The sequence below is a fragment of the Lactuca saligna genome, chromosome 1 (assembly GCF_052625555.1).
Source record: "Lactuca saligna cultivar CGN05327 chromosome 1, ASM5262555v1, whole genome shotgun sequence".
In the NCBI taxonomy this organism is placed as follows: domain Eukaryota; kingdom Viridiplantae; phylum Streptophyta; class Magnoliopsida; order Asterales; family Asteraceae; genus Lactuca; species Lactuca saligna.
Genome location: NC_136417.1, coordinates 75,333,466 through 75,355,749, shown reverse-complemented (window position 1 = coordinate 75,355,749; position 22,284 = coordinate 75,333,466). Strand labels below are relative to the sequence as shown.

Below are 22,284 nucleotides of genomic sequence, written 5' to 3'. Positions count from 1 at the left end.
ACATTGGATTTGATACTCAATGTGGAGTCAACCCCGGAAATGTTTCCGCCTTCGGTTTTCGGGGTGTGACATCCGGGCAGCTTGATAACCAAACGAGGGAGTTCATCACATCTGAGATTACCCGCAGTATCCTTGATCAGACTCCTGTAATCTCTGGAACGGTCAACGAGGGTATTCTCGAGATTCTTGATGAGAGATTGAGCGCCTTTTGTGCTGAGATTGTGGCTTTGATCATGATGAGCTCTCTGAACTTCAGGGAGTTTCAGGCATATGGAGTGCCAAACTATCATGGAGCTATGGACACCATTGTGAGCAACAGGTGGTTAGCAGATGTTGCTAACGCCTTTCGTACCAGTCGTTGTCCCGAGGGAGACAATGGCAGACTAGCTTCATACCTCCTGAAGGACATGGCACGTGATTGGTAGGAGGAGTTGGGGCATGCTTTAGGAGATGATGCTATTGATTCGATGACCGGGAGTGATTTCTCGACCAAGTTCAGAGCCAAGTTTTCACCAGTGATTTTGAGGTGAAGCAACTGGCACGAGAGTTCTAGAATCTCCGTCAGACTACTGAGACTGTGACTAAGATCACCGCTATGTTCAGGGAGAGTGCACTTCTATTTCCACAGTATGTGGCAGACGAGCAGATAAAGAAAGTATGGTACAATGAGATGCTGAGAAGTGATAGTCGACAGTTTGTTAGCCGATCCAGCAACAAGGCTATGGAAGACATGATAGAGTGGGCTAGGGAAAGAGAGATTGAAATAGATATGGAGAGGAAGAGGAAGCCAAATTATACGACGAGTGTTGAGGGTTAGGGCAAGAGGCCCAAGGTCTCTGATTCTAGACCGAGAGGCCAACATGGACGTAGCCGTTGTGGCAAGTGCGGAAAGATGCACGAGGGGACATGCAGAGGGGTGGGTTATGGCTGCTTCAAGTGTAATCAGACTAGTCATATCAGCAGATATTGTACTGCTACCACCCCTATTACTCTTGTATTTGATCCGATTTGCTTTTAGTACAATCAGAGGGGCCACAAGAAGGCCTATTGTCCAATTTTGGCTATGGCAAGACTGGTGTCAGCACCCGCTCCTACGACATTGAGGATTACTTAGGGGCGTCAGGGCCGGGCAGATGCGCTAGTGCCGAGAGTAGGGTTTTCCAGCAGACGGCAAAGGAGGCGCGTCCAGCTCCTGATGTTGTGACGGGTATGTATCTTCTCTTTATCTCTTTATATGTACTAAATTGTTGTTGATTGAGAAACACGGCGAGTTGAAGGAAAACTCGGTGTATTGGGTCAACTCGGGCTATTGAATTTGAATTTGACTTTAGTCTTTGACCAAGTTTGACCTATAAGGGGCTTTTGGGCATTTTGAGTTGTGTTTAAGGAAATCTTTTATGTTTAGGGGTTTAGTAGAGTCGATATTCAGAGTCGAGATCTATTCAACTATCATTCTTTATGCGATGTAAGTTTCCTTACTGAGTTTAGCGGGTCGAATGCACCAATTTCGGCCCATGTTTATGATATGTTGTTAGTATTCTAGTTGTCTTTGTGACTCTTGCATGTGCTTATGTTTATATGTTATCCGGGCTAAGGCCTAATGTCGGGTGGGGCCTGGTGAATATTTGTATGCTATGCATCTATGTGATTATTGCATGTGTATGTGTTTATTTGATATATGCTATTGTATGTTAGGCGGGGCCTGTTTTACCGAGCTCAGCTCGATGCTGGGCGGGCCCCGATGTTGGACAGGGTCCGATGCCGAGCGGCGCACACTATATATTTATTGTATGGTTGCTATGTGGTACTTTGGGGAAACTCACTAAGCTTTCTGCTTACGATTTTCAGTTTATGTTTCAGGTACTTCTGGTTGTAAAGGGAAGAGCTCGGGATTAGTGCATCGCACACACCATTGGGATTCCACTTATGATGTTTTACTCTGTTTTTAGGGAAATTGATACATTGGTTTTTATTTAAATGTGTGGATGATATTGGAAATTACTACTTTGTCTATTATTAAAATGATATTTTTGGGGCCATATTTTTGAATGTTACATATGATGTGGAGGGTTGTTTCTTACTTGTTCCTGTCCAGAGGACTAGAAGGTTAGGTGTGCCTTGAATCTTCTTCGTCTGGACATGAAGAACTAATGGCACCTGGTGACTGGTTCCTACACTCTAGAGTAGAGGATTGTTGTTACTTGGGAGTAGGAGATGTTTCTCAAGGAGTATGTTCCCTAGCTATATATATATATATATATATATATATATATATATATATATATATATATATATATATATAATCTAACCACTTTCTAATACATACATGTTTGTGGGCTCCACCATTTTTAAGACAAAGTCTTAAAACTAAGGAAACTATATATTGACCATTAAATTTTTATAAATCAATCTTAACCATTGATTTTGAATTTTTAATTGCAATCCATGTGAAAAATATTTAACCAATCAAAATAGCCTTTAATATGCTATGTATACAAGCCTTTGAAGTCCCATATTCTTTCGTGTACACCATCACCTAGAAACCCCTTAGCTCACTATATAGTTACTTCTTCACTACCTTCTGGGGCCTCTTCAAATATCTTACGAGGTTATCAACGACACCATGAACACTTCTACTCTGCCTCTCACATCGATTCTTCTTCTAGCTAAAATAAGACTCCACCACCACCATCCCATCTGATTACGTCAAACATACACAACCACCCACCAATGTCTTATGCTCTTCCTCTCTTAACTCCTTTTTAAAACCACCAACACCTCTTGCTCTCCCTACAAAGAAATCGTGTTTGGATCGAACTGTCCAAGGCTGATTTGCTTTTTAGAAAGCAGACTGTGTTAGATTAGATGCATGGATATGAAATCAGGAAGACACATTCGGGTTTTCATTTGATAATCTTGTATATATGTGTTTCTTATTTCGATTAATATTTTGTATGCATGCTTATTCTTTAGAGTTGAAAAATATAGTTCATATTTGAATGGTTTGTGGATCTCAGGTTTTTTAATAAATCAACATGATGTTTCTTTAGTTAAATATGATTACTGGTCTAGAGAAACGAAATTCATTTGTTATCAAACGATTCACAAATTATGTTTAATGTTTTCAGGTCTAAATTTCTGATGGTTTCAAGATTGATGTTCTGGATCTGCAAATAAAGAGAAAAGACGTACCAAGGGATTTCCATGGTTTGTTGAATACCTATGTAGTTCAACTTAGATTGTCATTAGATGTTAATATATTTATGTGTTTTGACATATATGAATAACTTCATAAAAAAGTAATGAATTTTATGGTTTGATGTTTTTGTTTAGGGATAATGACTTAAGAGGGTAATAAGGTTTCCAGTTTGTCCGTATTAGGTCACTAAGGTTTTTTTGTGCGTATTAGACCAATATGGTTGTTATTACCGTTTAGAAATACTCCTTTTACCGGTTTTAAACGGTAAAAGGACTATTTCTAAACGGTAATAACAACCATATTGGTCTAATACGCACAAAAAAAAACCTTAGTGACCTAATACGGACAAACTGGAAACCTTATTACCCTCCTAAGTCATTAACCCTAATTATTTAGAAAACATGCTTACTAATCAATGTGACTAATTTGTTTGACTGAAAATAGTTGTTTCCATTTAAACTTATCTCACAACCCTTCCAGAACTTCTAAGTCCAAACACTCATATGATTGATGATCTTCATTACATAAATATGCAACATTTTATCAATAACTTCTTTTTTGTCATTTAAATGTTCCCATATGTACAAAAACAATCTCACTTTGATACATCCCATCAATGTCTACATTTTATAACAAATGGAAATGTAAAACCAACAGGGACTTGCAGAGGATGTCTATTATCAATTATTTTATAAAAAGCAAAACCACAACATGAACTAAGAAACTGAAGTTCAAAATGAATAAAAAAATCAGCACACAAACAAACACATACATACTATCTACAACACATAAACAGAAGTTTATAAAGCATGAAACTTAATGACAGGAAAAGTAAAAAAACTTAAAGGAGACTTTATAGAAAGAAAGATCACCCTTACTTACCACAAATGGTTGAAGACATCAACAAGAAGATCAATCTAACCATAAAATCCACATGTTGTCTGATCACGACTTCAGTAGATGAACTATTGAAACATAAGAATTGCAATTGAACTCCATTAGCATTTGAAATGTGAATTAGGGTTCTAGAGAAGACGACGAAGGGTTAAAAAAAAATTTGGACCATTTCTCGATTTGTGTGTCATCCTTGCGCAGGGGCCATGCTAATCTTCTCTGTATCGTTCCAATTTTATAGGATGTCCCCAAAGGGACGACTATAGATGAAGAGCTTCACCATATAAAGGAGTAGCATGTTATATGGGACGACGCGAGTTCTAAATGAAGTAGTTTACTGTTGAAGGTCATATATTCTCAATGTCTATAAAATTAGGGTTAATGATTTAGGAGGGTAATAAGGTTTGCAGTTTGTCTGTATTAGGTCACTAAGGTTTTTTTTGTACGTATTAGACCAATATGGTTGTTATTACCGTTTAGAAAATAGTCATTTTTACCGGTTAAAACCGGTATAAGGACTATTTCTAAACGGTAATAACAACCGTATTAGTCTAATACACACAAAAAAAAACCTTAATGACCTAATACAGACAAACTGAAAACCTTATTACCCTCCTAAATCATTATCCCTTTTGTTTGTTTTTATGTGTTGTTTGCAAGTTTTTAGTACTATTTCCTCTTAGAAAAGTATTTACAGTTATTATTTTCTTTTGTTAATTATGTATACCATGGATTTTGTATCTTGTGACTAAGTTATTTTCAGAGATAGATGTTATCCTTAATTTATATTATATTGTTGATATTATTTAATATTATATTTTATAATATTTGTTTATGTTTAATGTTTGAAATGGTGGTCATATTTTATGTTTTATTTCGTTGGAAAGATATCCTTAGTACAACATTAAAAATAAAAAACTACATACTAATAATTGTTGAAAGATGTTAAAAAAATACTATAGAAAAGTATGATCTTATTTGTTTAGAAAATCATATGCGTATACTTTAGGAAGGGGAAAATGACTTGTAAGGGTAATGAAATATCGGCATTATACAAAAAATACCATTAAAGTTTTTTTTATATACATATCGCCAACTAACTATAAAGTTTGTACACATATGACCATTAAACTTTACTTTTGTTCAAAAAATACCATTGCGTTACCGGTGATAGTAGGTCAACCGCCACATGTAATGCCATGTGGTTGCTGACATGGATTTTGCTGTTTATTATGTACACATTATACCATTAAACTTTTTTTTTGTACACATTATATCATTAAACTTTTTCTTATACATATTTTACCATTAAACTTTTCTGTACTCATTTTTCCATTAATTTTATATTATTTATTAAAAAAAATAACATTTCAAAAAATACATGTTATTACATAAAAATGGGTTTTCTATCATTGTTACTCATTCATTTCGTAATGTTTAGGGGAGAGGGTTTATTTTTACAATGATTATAAGCACTCCCTTTTGCAACAACATCGACACTTATGTTGGTCATACATCGACTGAAAACCATATGTTGGTTATGTAGTATATATTATTATATCTAAATGTATAAACATATAAATACTCAATTATCCATTATTTTAGTTGAAGTTTAATACATTTAAATATATAAATATATAAACACTCTATTATCCATTATATTAGATTTCGAATACCCCCCCCCCCCCCCCCTCACGCGCTCTCCCTTCTTGATTATTGTTGATGATTAGAAATATGCATTTAAGTTATATTGTTGTTTACCGATAGGAAAATGACTTATAATGACAAGTTTATTAAAGTTTAGCTAAAATAATGAAGAGTTGATTATTTCTTAGACACTCTATAGGGAAGTCTCAAGTTCAAACCTTATGGTTTTCAATCAATGTATGACCAACATAAATGTAAGATGTTGTTGCAAAATGGAGTGCTTAGAATCATTGTAAAAATGAACCCTCTCCCCTAAACATTACAAAATCAAGGAGTAACAATGATGGAAAACCCATTTTTATGTAATAAAATGTATTTTTTGAAATGTTATTTTTTTAATAAATTATATAAAATTAATGCCAAAATGTGTACAAAAAAGTTTAATGGTAAAATATGTACAAAAAAAGTTTAATGGTATAATGTGTACATAATAAACAGTAAAATCTATGTCAGCAACCACGTGACGGTTGACCTACTATCACCGGTAACACAATGATATTTTTTGAACAAATGTAAAGTTTAATGATCATATGTGTACAAACTTTATAATTGGTTGGCAATATGTATACAAAAAAAAATTTAATGATATTTTTTGTATAATGTTGATACTTGGTTACCCTTACAAGTCATTTTCGCTTAAGGAAAAAAGGGCATGTTTCTCTGTGTAAAGGAAAAGCTGACAAAAATGTTGGAAATGCAATTCAAATAGAATCCTATGTAGCATAGGACAATGACATCTCAAATTTAAATAAAACAATTTGAAATCTTTAATTGTTTAAAGCAAATAATTTGTAAATTAAAATTTTAAAATACGTTTTTCCTTTTGTGACTTGAATTTATTATGATATAAAAAAATAGTTTATATGTTAACACACTTTAGTCATCCCATTAACAGGTAAGAATATTATAAACATAAATTATAGAAGTGCAATCGCAATCAAAGTTTAGTTCCAAAAAATATGTTATATATTATATAGAAATTAAAATTAAAAAATTGAAGAAGTTTTTACTAAATTAATTATTATTCAACAAATTCAAAAATGACAATCTTTTATTAAAATTTAAATTATTCTAAAAAGTTATAATTAAATTAGAGAAGTGAATTAAATATTATATTAGTTTCAAATGAACATTACCCGTCCTATTTAGCAAATTACAAATAATTAATTTTAATTTTTTTAAGCTAGCTTTATACGCTTTAAATAATATCAAAATATATTTTTTTTAAATAATATACATTTAACAATAAATATCATACTAACTATTAGTTTTTAATCATAATTTCAAAAAAAAAAAATTTGACTTAATATTAAAATTGACTATTTCATAGTCCGTCCAAAGGGAATTTAATCGCCCGACAATGGTATAGTTTTATTTTAACAATAACCTTTTAATAACATTTTAATGCTAAACACTAAAATTAACAACATATTTTTCTTATTTATATTCCAAAATATCAACATAATTTTATTTTAAAATAATAAAAAACATATTTTTATTATTAGCAAAGTATTCACCGAAAGTAAATAATACTCTGAAATTATTTGTTTAAAGGGAGTACAAATGAAATTATTTGTTTAGGAGTTACAAATTATTTGAATTTATGGTTTTTTTTATGTTGTCAAGATGAGACGTCCGAAGAAAGCAAATAGCTAAAAAGAAACATACGTATTAAAATTATTGTTGAAACAACACGTTCGAAGAAAACCATCGTCGAAACGAAACGACCAAAGAAAAGTATCGTCGAAACGAAACGTATAAAGAAAACTAATAGCTAAAGGTCGAATCAAAATGTTTGCAATGCCTAAATTACAAAGAAAACTATCGTCGAAACGAAGCATTTGAATAAAACTAATAGCCGAAGCGAAACTTGCAAAGAAAAATATCGTCAAAATGAAATGCCGGATGAAAACTACCAGCCGAAACGAAATGTACAGAAAGAAATCTAATAGCCAAAATGAAACATTTGAAGAAATCTAATAGCCGAAACGAAACGTAATAGCTGAAACGAAACGTCTAAATTGTTCAAAGAAAACTATTGAAAAAAGAAACACACGTAGAAAAATTATTGTCAAAATGAATCTTCTAAATAAAACTATAATCGAAACGAATTGTCCGAAGAAAACTAATAGCCGAAATGAAATGTCAAAAGAAAACTGCCATTTAACACGAAAAGGGTACTAATCGCCGCATGGAAACTATCTGCCGAAAGGAACTATCACGCGCCGCTGCATTGCGTAGGTACGCTACTAGTGTATATATATATATATATATATATATATATATATATATATATATATATATATATATATATATACACACATAAAAAGAGAGAGGTTAGCTCAGGAGTATCTGCCGTTGAGGCAGACATAAGAGTCAGTGACTGAGATCACCAAAATTTTTACTGTGAGCTCTTTTTTGTCCTGAGTATTCTAACTCAGAGCAGACCTAGATGGCGAGGTACTTGAGCATGCTCAAGACTGAGATTCAGCAGTTTCTGTCAAGCCAACATAATAGCTCCCTCTCCGAGCATCAGGATGTCATGTGGAGGCGGGAGATTAAGATTGAGATCCATACGAGCGAGAAGAGGTAGGCTCCGCTGTAGCCACAACCTGCCGCAAGTGGTTCCAGCCTACTGTTTTATGATCAGGTTAGAGGACTCACACTTGTGGTAAGTGTGGGAGGGCTCTTGAGGGAGTGTGTTGATCATCAACAACATACCAAAATTATGAAAAGGAGGGTCATTTTGCGAGGGACTATCACCAGCAAGCTTCGCCGCCAAACATCAGGATTTGTTACCACTGTGATCAGGTTGGCCATGTGATGGCTAGTTGTCCATTTCCTACTGCAAAGACGGTGTAGGCATCGACTTCAACCACTCATTCGATCATGGATGAACGACAGGGGATGGATAAGACATCGTTACCGGTATGTCTTCATTTATTATTCTATCAAGTTATTTCCTTATATGTTGATGCTTGTATTTCTGATATGTACATTGTTAGTGAACTCTTTGCCTGCGCTTGTGATTTTTGACTCGGGTGAGAGTCGATCTTTTATATAAATGTCCTTAAGTAGGGATTTACTTATGGCTATCGGGAAGCTGGAGTATCCATCGCGAGTTTCCATCACCAACGAACATGGGATTGTAGCCCCGAGTGTTTTTCAGGATTGTACTTTGGATGTATTTGGGGTGTCCTATCTGACTGATTTGATTCCCATCCCTATAGGGGATGTGTGTGTGTCATAGTGGGGATGGATTGGTTGATCATATTTGGAGCCAAGATCGAATGCGATAGGAAACGAGTGGTAGTTTGAACCCTAAGTAGGGGAGAAATGATTGTTTATGGTGAGGGTACCATGGTTGGTTCAAACTTTGTTCTGCAACTAAGGCTCAGCAGTATCCTCAACATTGGTGCTTACATATGCGGTTGGCACTTATGTTAGAGGGGGAGTTTTAGTTTCTGATGTCCCTATAGCCAGAGAGTTTCCAAATATATTCCCGAAGGATCTACTTGGTGTGCCTCGTGCAAGGCAAGTTGAGTTCAGGATTGATTTGGTTCCCGAAGCGGCTCCGATTGCTAAGGCGTCGTATCGCCTAGCACCGCCTGAGATGGAAGAGTTGCCCTCTCTACTTCAAGATCTGTTGGGCGAGTAGTTCATACGACTAAGAAGATCTCCATGGGGAGCATCGATTTTGTTTTTGAAGAAGAAGGATGGTTCACACCAGATGTGCATTGATTATCGAGAGTTGAACAAGTTAATGGTGAAAAAGCGTAATCCACTTCCACGGATTGATGACCTCTTCGACCAGCTTCAGAGTGCATCCTGGTTCTCCAACATCGATTTATGGTCAGGGTATCATCAGATGAGAATCGGAGAGGAGGACAAGCAAAAGACAGTGTTTTGAATTCTTTATGGCCATTACGAGTTCGTGGTGATGCCGTTTAGGCTCACTAATGCACCCACGCCATTTATTGATTTGATGAATCAGGTATGTAGACCAAGGCTCGATCGTTCGGTTATTGTTTTTATCGATGACATCCTAGTCTATTCCAGGACCAGGGAGCAACATGAGGATCACCTTCAAGAGTTGTTGGGAGTTTTGAGGAGGGAAAGGTTATATGCTAAGTTCTTGAAGTGTGAGTTTTGGTTATGGGCTATCCAATTCTTAGGACACCTTGTTAACCAGGACGAGATTCTGGTCGACCCGACCAAGATAGAGGCAGTTATGCAGTGGGGGTTCCCAAAGTCTCCCTCAGAGATCAGGAGTTTTTTGGGATTGGCAAGTCATTATCAGAGGTTTATTTAGGATTTTTCCAAGGTTGTTGTACCTCTCTCTCATTTAACAAGAAAGGGCATGGATTTTTGTTGGGGGCCTAAGTAGCAGGCTGCGTTCGATATAATGAGGCAGAAATTATGTGAGGCCCTTATGTTGACCCTCCCGGAAGGCATGGAGGACTTTTTGTGTATTGTGATGGTTATTGCGTATGCTTCTAGGTAGCCGAAATCGCATCAGGATTCGGTATTTCGCGCATAATCTAGAGTTGGGGCGGTGGTGTTTCCCCCATAAGATTTGGCCACATTATCTACATGGGGTCCATTTTACCATCTACATGGACCATAAGAGTCTGAGATATCTTATGGATTAGTCAAATTTGAACATGCAGCAGCGTAAATGGCTTGATGTGGTCAAGGATTATGACTGCAAGATTTTGTATCATCTTGAGAAAGCGAATGTGGTCGCTTATGCTTTGAGCTTCAAGGTGGCCATTAATTCTATTAGGAGTCTATGCATGAGGATTTCTATCGATTCGCTGCTTCTAGAACTAATCATGTAGGCTCAAGCCGAGGGTGTCAAGAAGGAAAATTAAAAGCAGGAAAGGATGAGGGAAGAGATTGACAAGTTTTCTACCTACAGTTGTGGACTTCTAACCTGGTGCGGTCGGTTTTGGGTTCCAAATTTTAGTGGGGTCAGGCAGACAGTGATGGCGAAGGTACATAAGTCTAGATTTTCTATACTCCCTGGAGCCACAAAAATGTATGAGGATTCGAGACATAGTTACTAGTTGTTATGTATGAAGAGGGAGATAGCTTGGTATGTAGAGAGATATATGATGTATCGAATGGTCAAGGCCAAACACCAAAGGCCGCATGGCAAGTTATAGCCTTTGGAGGTTCCCATGCCTAAATGTGAATAGACCACCATAAATTTTATTACCAAAACACCCAGGATGGTTAAGGGATAGGATCCAATATGGGTCATTGTGGATCGTCTGACCAAGAATGCCCACTTTTTGGCTATTCTGGAGAGTTCCTTGACCAAGAAATCGGCCAATGTTCATGTGCGTGAGATCATCGCTTGACATGGTGTTTTATTCTCCATTGTATCTAATCGAGATCTTCGGTTTAATTCAAGATTTTGGCAGAGGTTCCACAAGGAACTGGGCATGAGATTGCACTTGAGTACTACCTATCATCTTCAGAAAAACATCTAGAACGAGTGCACCATCTAGATGCTCGATGATATGTTAAGTGCCTATGTCAAATATTTTGGTTAGAGTTGCGACTCGTATCTTCCCCTGGCAGAGTTTTCGTATAATAACAACTATTATTCCAGAATTGGTGCGTCGCTTTTGAGCTTCTTTATGGGAGGAAGTGTCGTACACTCGTTTGTTGGGGAGAGGTCGGTCACAGTGTTATGGGGAAGACTGAGGTAGTCCTTTAGATGGCATAGCTAATTCAACAGACTAGGCAGAGGTTATAGACAACTCGGAGTCGACAGAAACGTTTACGCCGACAGGTGTCGGTCATATTTAGATTTACAGGTAGGCGATATGGTTTTACTAAAGATATCACCCTGGACGGGTGTAATACACTTCAGGAAGAGGGGCAAGTTGGGACCTCGATTCATTGGGTCGTTTTGAGTAGTGGACAGGGTAGGCATGGTATCCTATTGATTGGATCTGCCTAAGGAGTTGAGTTAGAGTCACAACACTTTTCATGTGTCTCAGCTACCGAAGTGTATAACTGATGATTCAGTAGTCGTTCCTTTGGCCGATATACAGGTTGATGAGCGCCTAAACTATGTTAAGAGACTAGTAGCAATTTTGGATAAGAAGACGAAGACCTTATGCAAAAATGTGGTACCATTAATCAAGTATTAGTGGCAGGCTAGCAACATCGGAAGGGTCCAAATAGACTTAGGAACCCGAGGTTGAAATGAGGGAGCAATACCCTGAGTTATTTGCAGCATCAGACTTTGAGGATGAAGTTTGATTCTATTGGGGGAGAATTGTAACACCTGGATCCCAAGGTAATTTATATTTCCAATTTTCCACATTTTAAGGTTGCTATGGCGTGGTGGAGGCACCACGACATGGCAAATCAAGGAATCATCACGGTTCTTTTAAGTCGCCACGACGTGGAAGTATATCGCCACGACATGGCAACTGGCAAATGACAAAACCCTATTTGCGGGTTTTGCTCCCTATTTAAATGAATGAGGAGGATAGGGTTTGCTCACCCTCATCCTCCGTCGGACTCTTTGAGATATGAGAAAACCCTAATCCCCTTATCCATTGTTTGAGCCTTGTTTTGGTGCTCTTTGAAGCCATTGAAGGAAGAAAGAATAAGAGGTAAGCTATGATCCAACAAGCAATATCTCCTCCTTTGTGGTAGCATTCTTCTAGACCTTTTTAAGTGTCCAAGACTTGATTTTTATCATGATAGGTTGGTAGATCTTGATTTTTTTTTCTTTAGATCTTCATGTTCTTCATTTTTGGAGTGGTGAGATCTCATAATGTTCGCAACTTTATGAATCTTTTGGCCATTTAGGCTGTTTGGTGCTTTGGATCTAGATTAGTAGTGAGTTTTTGTATCATGCATGGCTTTTTGGTCAAAAACCCTCATTTTGACCTAATAAGAGCCTAAGGCAAGCATTGGACATGCATGTCTGGAAAGTAAGGGTTTTTATGTTGTTTTATGAGGCTGAAATCATTTCCGGAAGTGTTGAACTAGAATCCTTCAAGATTAAGTGCTTAATGTATTAATCCAAGTTGTTTTTACCTTTTTAGACCTAGAGTGAAACCCTTACCTCTTGGAGAGTCTAAACGGATAAAGTTGGAAACTTTATCCACTTAAACCATAGTATTGAACATATATGGGCTTTGGAGCCCTTAGAATCAAAGAATATAACTTAACCTATTAAGCTTTTACGAACGTAGTGCCCACCACATGGTCTAGGTCGCCACAACGTGGCAACTCGACTAAGACTCATCTATTTTGTCATCTAGTGGCGATGGTGTGGCGACCATATGGAGGTTGAACTTTGACTGTTGACTTTGACCAAGTTTGACTTTAGGCAATTTTGGGTATTTTGACTAATACAATGAGATTGAGGTCCCTGTTTATTAGGTGACCCATAGAGACAATACTCAGAGCAGTTATTGATTCAGTTATCTTTCAGATTGTGAGGTAAGTTTTTCCTCACTGTACTTGTGGTTTGAAGGAACCAACGCCGACCCACTAGAGTATGTATCATGGTACATAGGATGATGCTATGTTAGATTGGTAGATTTGAATGATTACCCATATATATTGATTATATGATATACTGGTGGATCTATATGATTACATGTATATGCTAGTTATATGTTTATCTATTGTGCATGTTGACATGGTGAGGGTCAGTGGAAATCTAATCGGGAGATTGTGGGCCAAGGGCAATCCAGTCGGGAGATTTAGGCCAGGGTTATCTAGTCGGAAGACTGTGGACCTAGCATGCAATATGTGTATCTGTTTAGTTGTGTATGTAGTAATTTGGGGAAACTCACTATGCTTTGGCTTAAAATTTTGATTTTATGTTTCAGGTACTTCAGAAGACCGAGGCAAGACAAATGCCTAATCATGCACATCATCATTGAATTTTCAATGATTTACAGTTTTAGAGATACTCTGGTATGTGTTTATGACTTTTGAAATCATGTTTTTGTAAAACTTATGAATTTGAGTGGTTTTAAAAGTTGAAATTTTTTGTCATGATTTTAAGATGTTACATACGAACTCGGGATCTAGAAAAATGGAATTTTATTTTCTCTTAACGTAGAATGCTTGGAGAATATGGTGGGGGACGAAGTCTCTAAAGCTATAGAGATGGGCAAGTTTCTTGTATATTAAATGGTTGGTTGTCAGAAATTTTTGGAAGCAATTTTAGCTCATAGTGTTGAGAAAAAATCCATGATATGAATTTTTTTTTCGATAAATATACAAGGAGCGGGGAACCATGATAAATGGTTATGGATAAAAAATTATGTAACAAACACAAGGTGAATTTTCTGGGAATCCAATAAATAAATATGCAAACACATGGATATGTCTACGGTTAGATATTTTTGGGGGAATTATTCAATACATTTTGGTTGTTCTCACTCACGAGGTCTTTCTGGTGGCTTCTTGGTTATTTGGGATCTAGGTGTTCTTCTTAAAAAGTGGTTAATGTCTCATGACTATTTTATTGCTATTCAAGCGATGTGGGTGCCAACTAGTTTAGAGGTTCTTTTTATTACGATTTATGCTCCCCAAGGTACTAATGACAAGAAACGAGTTTGGTCTTCTATTCTTCTTCTGATTGAAGCTAAAAATGATGAGGTTATTCTTATGGGGGTTTCAATGAGGTATATGATGCTTCAAAGAGATATGGTTCTCAGTTTTGTGCTACGTCAGCCCGAGTTCCTCTTAGAGGTCCTTGGTTTACTTGGTTTAATCCTTCGGTATCTAAATCAAGTAAACTTGATCTGTTTCTTGTGACAGGGGGTCTTTTGGATGCTTTTCCTCATCTGACATGGCTTATTCTTGAAAACAAGATTTTGGACCATCGTCTGATCCTTCTTTTGGAGCATGTAGTGGATTATGGCCCATACCCTTTATGTGTCTTTCATTCTTGGTTCTCTCGGGATGGATTTGACGAGATTTTTCATTCTACTTGGATTCAAAGAATTATGGGTGTTCTTGATTCTTGGGTGATTTTTAAGAAAAAACTACAACTTCTTTAAAATAACCTTAGAAAGTGGAATTGCCAATTTCTCTTAGAGAGAGATAAGAGATGTGTGGAGCTTCAAAAAGAAATTTAAAAATTTGATTTGTGCATTAATGACTTGGATGATTCCTCTACTATTAGAGATTCTCGGCTTAAAGCAATTAAGGAGTTACGAGATTTGGATCATTTACACAATTTGGATTTAGCTCAAAAATATAAGGTCCAATGGGATATTGAAGGTGATGAGAATTCCAAGTATTTCCATGGTATTCTTAATAAAAAAATGAAGACAATTAGCCACTAGAGGGATCATGGTGGATTGATGATCCAATATTATTTAAAACTGAATTCAAGAATTATAGTCAGCAGTTATTTAAAAGACAAGGTGGTAGGCAACCAAGTACCTCTCCTAGATCTTACAAAACTCTTTCAGTGTCATAGAGACTTTCCTTTGTAAATCCTTTTACTCGTGAAGAAATCAAGAGGGTTGTATGGGATTGTAGGGGTGATAAGGCCTCGGGTCTGGATGGGTCTACTTTTTCTCTTATTCGTCGGTTTTGGGATATTATTGAGGATGATGTGGTTTCTTTTGTCTAAAGATTTTTTTAAGATCCAAAGATTCCAATGGGGTGTGAAACTTCGCTTTTTACAATTATCCTAAAAAAATTTAAATCCTAAGTTTATAAAGGATTTCTGGCCTATTAATCTCATTGGATGTCAATACAAGATTACTGGAAAGATTCTTGCTAATAGATTGTCTCCGATTATTAGTTCTGTGGTGAGTGGGGAATAGTCAGCTTTTATCAAGAACCGTCAAATTCATGATGTTCCTTTTATTTTGAATGATGCAATTGCTATGGTAAAGGGGAAAAATAAACACCTTATGCTTTTCAGATATGACTTTTAAAAGGCTTATGACTCTGTGTCGTGGGATTATTTATTGGATATTATGGGTATTATGGGTTTTAGGAGTGAGTAGTGTAGTTGGATTCATGTTGCTCTTTCTTCTACTCAGGCTTCAGTTTTAGTGAATGGCTCACCCAATTATGAGTTTTATATCCGTAGGGGGCTTCGTCATCGAGATCCTCTTTCCCCTTTAATATTTATTCTTGTTATAGAGGATATCCATGTTGCTTTGCTCTATGTTAAAGATAATAGGGTATTTTTAGGTTTCGTTGTTGGATTGGATTTTGTACATATTTATCACCTATTTTATGAGGATGATGCAATTTTTTTATTGGAATTTTGAAAATGTTAGAACAATTCTTTGTATTCTTAGATGTTTATTCTTAGCCTCTAGTTTGCATATAAATCTTGCAAAATGTAAGCTGATTGATGTTGGTTCCTAATCACCAAGTTGATGTTGCAGCTATAACGATTGGTTGTGCTTCTATTAGACTTCCTTTTGTTCACTTGAGTCAATTCATAGGACAACATACGTCCAAAATTGATGGTGGTCTTCAGTTATTGAGAGGTTCAAATCTAAGCTCTTTTCTTGAAAAGCTAAGACGGTGTCGATGTAACGCCCGTTGGTTCGGGCTAGTCAATTTAGAGATGATAAGCGTCAAAATGATTTTTTATAGATGATTATTTAGAATAAATAATCTTAACTATGTTTTAGTATATGTCACAAGGTTTCCGTACATATAAAGAACGCCAAAATCTGAGTTATAACGAAGAAGTTATGACATGTCGAAGTTTCGTGACAAAAACTAGCACGCCACCGGGAATCATAAAAATTGAGTTTATGATAGATTACTTTTTAGCCTTAGGATTCTAAATGAAAGTTTTATAGTACGTCTCCACCTTCGCGTGTATACAAAGAATGTCAAAAACGGAGTTCGTATGCAAAAATTATGACCTTCCGAAGATGCATCTGTCTAAGGGCATGACACGTAGCAGAAATCCTAGCCACCTTAAGTCACGACGTGAACATGAAGTTCAAGATGTGAAATTTTCCAGGGACAGTAATCAGGGCTAAAAAACACGTGTTAAAGCTACGGTATGACTCATGGAAGTTCACCACGTGAATGGGCCCAGAACAACTTATAAATAGCAAGTGAGACCCTTTCATTCCTTACACCATTTCTTTTCTCTCTCTATCTCTCGTTTCCGAAGGCCATTTCCGCATCCCAAGCCCGGTGATCACGAACCGCTGACCGTTTTTAGTTAGATTTTGTCAACTCACGCTATTAAGGTGAGCGCATATTATTTTCATCTTACACATAGATATGAAGTATTTTATATAAATTACGTGCTATGTGTGCATATTATCTGTATACTTTCTATCTATGATGGATGAACCATATTATACATCTTTTAATTGATTTAAATTGTATATGTATTTTATATGTACAAATATGTTGGGGTAAAACATGGGTAGATGAAATAGTTGGTGTGTGATGAAATAATGTGATGAGAGATAGGTGATGATAATTAGGTAAAGAGAGATAGGTGATGATAGAATGGTGATGATAATTAGGTTATAAGAGATAGGTGATGATAGTAATATGATGATAATTAGGTGATGATAGATAGTTGATGATAAATAGGTGATGTAAGATGAGACGAGATATAATGGTGACGATAATTAGGTGAGGAGAGATAAGTGATGATAGTAATGTGATGATAATTAGGTGATGATAGATAGATGATGATAAATAGGTGATGTATGATGAGAGGAGATATCATAACCTCGACCGGTGATGTGGCGATGTAGTCATCTACCAAAGTATAGATAGCGACCACTGACTATTCTAGACAGTCATGTGGAAACAGCAGCAGGATCATAACCTGTAGGTGATGAATTACGAGTTCAGGCCATGTTGTAACTACATATTCATGTGATGATAGTCTAACCCCTTACTATGAATTACGAGTTCAGGCGATGTTGTAACTACGTATTCATGCGGTGATACCCTAACCCTTACTTGACATGTATTGAGGGAGTAATCCCTGAATTAGTTATTGTCTATGCGATGTAGGCGATGATCCTTAGGAAAAGTCCTTAGGAAAAAACATATAAGGAAATGAGAGGTAAGGAGATGAGAGGTAAATATGATATAGGAGATGATCCTTAGGATAAAATCTGTCACACCCCAAAACCGGAACGGCGGAAACATTCGGGGGTGGAGGGCGTCATGTTTAGTATCACAAGACATGCATCATAGTAAGCAAAGTAATGAACAACCATTTCATTAGAAAGAAATTGTTTACAAACTATGTGTTCACAAAACATAGAGTACATAAGCAAATAACAAAACAAGACTTGAAGCTAAACTGCTCCATCTTCTGAATCCCAGAGCGAGTACATGTCTACTAGTTTCCTGAGAATACAAGTTATTTGAAAGAGTTTATCAGCAATTAAGCTGGTGAGTTCATAACATTTTAGTGATGTAAGTAAGTTGTAGAAAGTTGTTGAAAAATGTAGTTGAAATGTAGTAAGTTATACATTCTGTTTTTACAAAAGTTCGCCTGTTCCTCTAGAAAATCCTATATTTCCTAATTTGATGAAAGATACATAAAAATGATTCTACAATCCTTTCTATGAGTACTAAATGGATACAAGTTATATAAAACTCAGAGTAAACAAACAATTGACTGTGCGCATCTGCCCTAAGTCCACAACCAAACAAGGAACAGGAGGTAAGGCGGATAGCACACATCCCATTGTTTGTTAGGTCCTCGTTGTATATAACCCTGGTGTAACACCTGTTACTCATGCAGTTAATTGTAATAGTTCCTTTATATTTAATGAAAAGATCCTTTAAGAAAAGCCCTTATTTCTTATAATAAAATAGTGACCATAGTGACTACTTCTGTAATCACTTAGTTTATACTGGCTATATATAATATAATATCGAATAGATAATTGATTGGATGAATCTGCCCTAAGCCCACAACCAAACAAGGAACAGGAAATAAGGTGGAAAGCACACATCCAACTACCTGTTGGGTATTAATGATATATAACCATGATGTATAAACTAAGGTATTATAGAGTCAATCACCTAAAGTCCTTTAAGTCTACACTGGTTTAATAAAATGGATTAAACCCTTTACTGGTGAGTTTCTAGCTTTGAGTACCAAAAATTCTATTTGAAAAGTATGCTTTGTACTAGAAAACTGTGCATTGAATTAGTGTCATATGACTTGACCCATACTTGGTACCTTTATGATGACTTAATGTGTACGGAACATATATATAACTACAATCAAATAGATAATAGGCTGAGTGAATCTGCTATAAGCCCACAACCAAACAAGGAACATGAAATGAAGCGGAAGGCACACATCCTATTACCTTCCAGATTCTATATATATATATATATATATATATATCCCTTGATGTATACATTAAATAATCATAAGGTTAGCATTATGGTCCCTTTCTATTGAATGTACTAGACCGGACTGTTCTTTTTGTCGTTTGTAAAACGTAAGTACTGTAGGATTGTATATATAGTAACTACTATTGTACTAATTGCCTTAAATTGATTATTAAGGTATAATGTGATGGCTAGATCTCATACTAAATGCTCTCCTCGTCAAAAGATTCTGGGACCCAAACGCGACCTCTACAATCAATTGCAAGCCGTGAACATCAACATTAAAATTATATGATCATGTATACCCAATATAACTATCACCTTTTTTTTAGAACAATGTGTTGGTGATTCATTGGTAGAGTTAGATCCTGTAAGTGTTCCATGCTATATCATCTTAGTATGTTCGTTCTGTTGTAGTATCTTAGTATCTTCTCTTGTTATAGTATCTTAGTATGTTCTTTCTGTTATCATGTATTGTATCTAGTATGAAATGAACCTCTAAACTATACCTATTATAATTTACTAGTATTCTACTTGAACTGTTATTGAAAAGACTCATTTTACTACTAAGTTATGCTTGTACTTTAAAAACGGGGTTTTGTTAAACTATAAAGCACATAACTGTAAAATACTTTTGAAATGTTTTGACCATATATAGAAGACATATGTAACATTTTGAAAGATGTTTATAACAAACAATTTCACAATTATCATTGTGTTCAACTTGTATTCCCTCCCTTAAAAGCATTTAAAACAATTAAAAGATTCATTACGGGGTATGAACTCACATGATGTGGGTGATTAAAACGGGTATGCGTGTAAGGATGAGAAGTTCCACAAATGAAGCCCCGAGACACAACAGGTCCTAAGTGACATATAATGACACATATTGGCATGAATATAGTGTTTATAAACAACTATATGAAAGGAAACACCTTCCGGGACTAGAAAACACTTTGATCAAGTGTTGGAATCACATGTGATTCAACAAAGGAAGGTAGAATGGCACTCACATGAGTTTACTACCATGGGTTTACGGCCCAAGGGAGTTTACGGCCGTAAACTCATGGTCACTCATGTATAATTGCAAGTTTGAAGGCTAGGGAAGCTTTAGGGACTTTTACTCTACACTAGGATGAGAAAGACCACCTTCATTGAGGCTTTTGATGAGTTTACGGCCCAAAGGAGTTTACAGCCGTAAATTCATGACCATTTATGGATTTGAGTGAAGTTTAAGGTCTTACAATCTTCAAGGAAGGGTTCTACGTCACTAGCTTTGCATCTTATAGAGCTTAGGGCTCAAACATGCCCTAACATTGAGTTTACGACCAAGGAAGATCTTGGGCCGTAAACTCATGATGTTCTTGGGGAAAATGTGTGTTTCAAGTCTCTAAGCATGAGTCCTAACTGGATATGAAGTATAGGGAAGAGCACTTATGATCTAGAAGCTTGAAATGGTTGATATTGGCCAAGAACACTAGTGTGTGTTCTTGGTGAAACCTGAAGATCTAAACAAACATGATTTTCATGGATGAAATCAATGTACGTAGCTAGTTAATAAGATTTATCAACTAATCAAGGGATAGAACACTTACACTTTTGAAGATCTAAGGTGAAAGTTGTATGATAGTTGAGAGAGAATGAGGGAAAACCGGCCAAGGAATGAGAGAAAATAACTAGAAATGACCAAATGCCTTATATATGCTCTTGAGTTTACGGCCACATGAGTTTACGGTCATAAACTCATGGTCTTGTGGTCGTGAACTCATTTAGATGAGGTTATGGTTTGATTTGCTACACTGTGGTTCTAGTAGGTACTTTCTAACACTTATTCCTTAAGTGTATTAGGCTCAAAACTCCTTAGAATGACCTTTAACCGGGCTAGAACTCAATTTCAATGAGGCTGATACTCAGTTGATTTGATTGACTGGGATTTAATAGTAAATTTTTTTTGGTTGTCACATCATCACCCCGTTAGAGGGAATTTCGTCCAAAATTAGCTTTCTTACAGTACTACTGGGGTTGCGCTCCTTTGATTTGCAAAATACCCACTCGTAGACTTGGCAATTTTTTCCCTAGTGTTCATGATAGGATTCGTACTTGGTCCATCTATCATTACCTTGTGCATACAAGTCGTATATGATTTGGATTAGTGAGACGGTCGGATGTGCGACTCTGCCCTAGGTCCACAACCAAACAAGGAACAGGAGATAGGGCGGAAACGCACATACTAGATCTATGTAATCATAATCATATACCACTCTCGCGTATACACTGCATAGTGATAGGTGAGCTGTATTCCTCCTTAGCCTCTGTGCTCGAACTTAGTCTGCTGAACGAGTGGTATTTCGTGACGGTCTGCGGACATTTGACGATAAGGCTTCGGAGGACAAAGTACTCTTCGCACGACTACTTCAGGGTTTAGAATACGATAGATAAAACTAAGGTTTAGGTCGGACTGTCGATACAAAAGACGAAAGTTTCCAGAATTTGACGATCGAGGCGATAGAAACATATGAACTTAGTATGGTGAGGACCACACCAATTCATGATGAATGATAGTAACAGACTCTTTACTGAACAAAGTTTTGGCCAATTGAAAGAAACGTTTGTTATACGATGATGTTGTTGGATAAGGTGTCTAAGTCCATAACTATTTCTGGTATATACTTGACCCGACCCGGCATGGTCCATTTGGGTTGCATGGCACCATGCAATTGGATAAACAAAATGAGAGAAATAACACATATGGTTTATTAATATATTATAAGTTCTAATACATTAATAATATTATTTAATTAGTTTGATCAAGAATTAATTTTAGAATTAATTAAGTGATCAAAAGATAACTAATTAAATATATGGGTTGATTATGTAAATCATCCATAACTTATATAGTGGGCTAAGAGGCTCCATGGATAACCCATTGGATGGTCCATGGAGGCTCCATGGGAGTTACAAACCCACGGGTCATGGAAATGAAGAGTCATGACACATTAGGGTTTACATGGTGTAACCCTAAATGTGTCAACACTATATAAAGACCATGTATCTCCCAAAATCGGAAACACTTGAATACACATGCATACTTGAGGGTTAGAGCCGATTTTAGTGTGTTA

At 36.3% G+C, this 22,284-nt stretch overlaps 1 non-coding gene across 1 annotated transcript; it reads right to left on the bottom strand.

Moving 5' to 3' along the window:
• Positions 1-4,250: 4,250 nt before the first annotated feature.
• Positions 4,251-4,351, bottom strand: LOC145027880 (U6 spliceosomal RNA). Its single transcript, XR_013675643.1, has one exon. It is a non-coding gene; the product is annotated as a U6 spliceosomal RNA (small nuclear RNA).
• Positions 4,352-22,284: the final 17,933 nt, after the last annotated feature.